The following is a 4,859-nucleotide window of genomic DNA, read 5'->3' on the forward strand; positions in this document are numbered from 1 at the left end:
CACCGCTGGGGGTGTGGAGGCGACAAGACACCCTCGAGCAGAGCCCAGGACGGGGGCGGCAGGTGCCTGGGGAGGGGCCTGCGCAAGGACAAGGAGGGGGGCCAGGGCAGGCGGGGTGGGGGCGTGGGGGGTCCTGGCCCCGTCCTCACGTCTCCACGTTCCCCAATAGGAAGGCGGCGAGGAGGGGCTCTCAGGGTAGAAGGGGCCCGTGGGGCTGCTGGGGGGGAGACCCAGGGCCTAGGGTCGGGGTCCACCTGGCGGGCAGTGGCCCGCCCTGGAAGAAGTAACGGGCGCAGAGGGGTGACGGCCGCGCCCCCAGGGGTCCTGGGCGCCCACCGCGTGGCCCCGAGCAGGGTGCCTCCCCGTCCCACCCCTGTCCACTCAGCCCCTCGCCACGGGGTGGGCATTTGGCCCCCACGGCACATGCCCCACCTGCCGCCCCCGGGGCTGGGGCGCCCAAGACCCCCAGGCTGCGGCGGTGCTGCCGCCGGAACATTCCGGATGCATCCCTGGTGCGCCGTGGGCCTCCCTGGCGCGGGCCCGGGTGGGCGCCGCCGGCCCCTGCTGCTTCCGGGCTCGGCCCGCAGCGCGCCCCGTCCGCGGGTCCCTAACTCCCCCCGCCTCACCGGCGGCGTTTCTTGAAAGCCAGCTCCGGGGCGGTGAAGGGCACCTGGCCGGGCCCCGCGGGCCGTTCCTCCAGCACGCGGCCCCACCCGGCGCTTCCGCCCGCACCGCAGCTGCTTCCGTCACCCCAGGCCCCCACCTCACGCCCACCCCGCAGCCCCCCTGCGCCTCGCAGGAGAGAGACCACTCCGCGTCCTTCCCTGTGCTCTCGCTCGGCGCGTCGTCGAGGCGCGTCCCAGCGCGGTCCCCCCAGGGTGGGCGGGCCCTGGTACTCTGCCCACACCGCGCCGGGCGCCGGGGCTGCCACAGACGAGCGCAGCGAGCGGCCCTGCTCTGCCCACCTTTGCGCCCTGGGGCCTGTCCTGGGGGATCACCCTGTCGCACGGCGGCCTGTGCTTCGCTTCCTCAGGAGCTGCCGGCTTCCCGCGGGGCTGCGCCGCTTCCGGTTCCCGGCAGGCGTGTGCGAGGGTTACTGCCCTCCGCATCAGTGCCAGCACTTACTTTCCCTGCTGCTTCCTTGAGATGATTTTATTTACTTATTCCCTCCCCCGCGTTGTTTGCACTGTCTGTGCTCTGTGTCTGCTCTTCGTGTGCTCGTCGTCTTTAGGAGGCGCTGGAACCGAACCCAGGACCTGCCGTGTGGGAGGGAGGCGCTCAGTCGCTTGAGCCACCTCTGCTTCCTGCTTGCTGTGTCTCCTTGTTTCCTCGTTGTGTCTCTTGTATCAGCTCGCCGTCCCAGCCCCCTGTCTTGCTCATCCTCTTCAGGAAACATAAGGAACCAAACCCAGGACCTCCCTGGTGAGCGGGCACCCAACTGCCTGAGCCATGTCCACTTCCTTCACGTTTTTCAGTACCAGCCATTCTCGTGGGTGCAAAGTGGAATCTCGTAGTTTTAATTCACGTTTCTCTAACGGCTGATGAGGTTGAGCATCTTCTCACATGCTTACTGGCTGTTGGACCATCTCGCTTGGAAAAACGTCTATTCCAGTCCTCGGCCACCTTGAAAACGGTCTTGTCTGCCTTTCTGTTGTCGCGTTGGAGGAGTTCTTCTTGTCATCAGACGGGTGGTTTCCAGGCACCTCTTCCCCTTCTGCAGTTGTCGTTTTACTCTGCAGGGTCTAGCCCTTCTCCGAGGTCTCTGGTCCGCCTTGAGTTAACGTTTACCTTGGTGAGCAGCATGTCGGTTTCAGGGTGCCCCAGCCTGGCTGGAAGGGTCCGTTCTTGCCCCGTTGGGCGGGCCTGGCCCCGGGTGAGAGCCGCGTGGCCGGATGTGTGGCCTGAGCTCAGCACTCTTCCCTCGTCCACACGTCTGCCCATTCGTCCTGTTTTAATTACCGAGGTTTCACGGGAGCGTTGACATCAGGACGCGTGCCTCCTTGAGCTGAGCTCCATCGTGATCGCTCCGGCGCTCCGGGGCCCCTTGGGTCACATACGAGCCTGAGGGTCAGCTCTTCCAGTTCTGTAGAGACGCATTGAGTCCGCAGCTCTCGAGGCCAGCTGGAGTTTCCTTAATTTCTTGATTGACTGAAGGAGATTTCCATGTGTTTCAGGCCACATAAATTTTCCTTTTTTTTTTCTTTTTTCTTTCCCTTTATTTTTCTACTGTTAAATTAAAAAAATACTAGGTCCCCATATACCCCCCACCCCCTCACCCCACTCCTCCCCCCATAGCAGCAGTCTCCTCCATCATCATGAGACATTCGTTGCACTTGGTGAATACATCTCTGAGCACCGCTGCACCTCATGGTCAATGGTCCACACCATAGCCCACACTCCCACATTCCACCCAATGTGCCATGGGAGGACATATAGTGCCCGGTAACTGTCCCTGCAGCACCACCCAGGACAACTCCAACCCCCGAAAACACCCCCACATCTCATCTCTTCCTCCCACTCCCTACCCCCAGCAGCCACCATGGCCACTTTCTCCACACCAAGGCCACATTGCCTTCCATTACTAATCATAGTAATTCATGAACAGAATATCAGTAAGTCCGCTCTAATCCATACTCTATTCCTCCATCCTGTGGACCTTGGAATGGTTGTGTCCACTCCACATCTATACCAAGAGGGGCCTTAGATTCCACATGGATGCTAGATGCAATCCTCCTGCTTTCAGCTGTAGGCGCTCTTGGCTCCCTGGTGTGGTGGTTGACCTTCTTCAACTCCATGTTAGCTGAGTGGGGTAAGTCCAATAAACCAGAGTGTAGGAGCTGAAGTCTGTTGAGGCTCAGGGCCTGGCTATCACATGATCAGTCCAGAGATTCAGGTCCCCTGGGTATACACTAAACCCCAGCACCAACTACAGATCCGGTAAAAGTAACAGGAGAGGCTCGTGGACAGAGATCACCTCTGAGCCCAGCTCCATCACACAGAAACACAAACTCCAAAATATGTCCAACGTACATGGCACTGAACTCCATCTGCCATGAACATAGAACCTGTGGGTCTCTGTAGCCCTTAGAAGAGCCAGTACCCGGGGTTGTATCTACTTACGTCTGTCTCTGGGACTCTGCTGAGGTGTGCATAAGGGCAACCCCTCTGATAACCTCCCGGCTCTTTTTGGAGACTCATAGCCATATATACTCATTTATCCTTTCCATTTCCCCCTTTCATTCAAGTCAAAAAGCATTTTTAACTTCTGGTATTATGTGTAGACTGAGATATTCTGCTGGTCCAAGTTGATGATTTTATTCAAGGTCATTTTCTATTTACATCATCAGCTGGTACTTGGTAGTAATCCCTCGGTGCCAGGGAGGCTCATCCCCAGGAGTCATGTCCCACGCTGGGGGGAAGGTAATGCATTTACATGCTGAGTTTGGCTTCGAGACTGGCCACATTTGAGCAACACGGAGGCTCTCAGGAGGTAACTCTTAGGCACCCTGCAGCTCTAGGCCTTGTTCTTACTTCAGGTGCACAGGTTCACAAGCATAGTCATTAGTATCAAGAGCTCATTGTTGGACCTTCCTTCTTTTTTGGTCTTTGCGGTTGCACTTGGGGGATTGTTGCTTTTCCTTTAGTGGCTAGGAACTCGGCACTCCCTCAGTTGTTTTTAATTGTAACCACTATGAAAATATCCAAACATTTTTATGTACCCTGGCACGTGAATTTTCTTGTCTGTGAAATGCTCATTTGGGTTGTTTGTCCATTTCTCTATTGATCTAATTGTCTTATTCTTACTGATGTATTGGAGTTCTTTATATTTTACAGACCCAAATACTGTATGGGTCGCATCATAAGTATGTTTTTCCACTCCATGTCTTTTTATTTTAGTTGTGGCATTTTTTGTTATCATTGTGAGACTATATAGAAAACCTAAAGGATGCCGTTGTAACCAGTTTCAAGCGTACAGATGAGTGGCATGACTTTATTATTTTTATTCTATTTTTTATGGTACTGGGGCCAGGACTGAACCTTGTGTGTGGGAGAAGCCGGCACGCGACCCCCAAGCCACGTTGGCTCCCGAGTTGGTTGTCTCCTTTGTTGGCTTGTTGTTTGTGTTCTCTTTAGGAGGCACCGCATATCGAACCCGGGCCCTCCCACACGGAAATCAGGCCCTCAGCCGCTTGCGCCACGTCCGCCCCCCAGTAGCACTGCTTTTACAGCGTTGTGCTGTCAGTCCTGTGACTTCTAAAACTTTGTTACCCCAGAAAGATGCTCTACTAATCACTCAGTAGCTCCGCGTCCTGCCTGCCCCCGCAGCCTCTCACCCGCTCTCCGTCTCCGTGACTGGCTTGTCCTAGATAATTCACGTGAGCAGGGTCGCACATTTATCCCTCCACGAGGCCTGCTGTCCCTGAGCATCGTGGCCTTGAGGCCCGTCCACGTGGGAGCGTGTCGCAGCCTCGCTGCCTTTTACCGGCCCCGTGGCCTTCCCCGTGTGGATAGACGCCTTCTGGCGGCTTTGGCTTAGAAACGCGGCGCTGGGATGTGTCCAGTCGATCGGCTTCTGCTTTCTTCTTCTTTTTCTCTTTTGCATCTTCTTTTGGGAAGGGTTCTTCTAGCATTTTAAGTAGTTCCCCGCCCGTCACAAAGAGACTTTCCCACCTGTCCCGTCTCGAGATCCCGAAGCTTCCCCCGGTGCCTCTTTCGGGCCTTAATCCGTCCAGGACGGAAGTCCGCGTGCGGCGTGAGGTAGGGACGCGGTTCCAGGATTTCCTCCTCCGTCCACTGGACGGACGCTGACGGCCCTCCCACGGGGCCCGGCCGGGTGGGGTGCCGCTGGCCCCCGCGCC

This window comes from Dasypus novemcinctus, chromosome 19 (assembly GCF_030445035.2).
Source record: "Dasypus novemcinctus isolate mDasNov1 chromosome 19, mDasNov1.1.hap2, whole genome shotgun sequence".
Classification (NCBI taxonomy): Eukaryota; Metazoa; Chordata; class Mammalia; order Cingulata; family Dasypodidae; genus Dasypus; species Dasypus novemcinctus.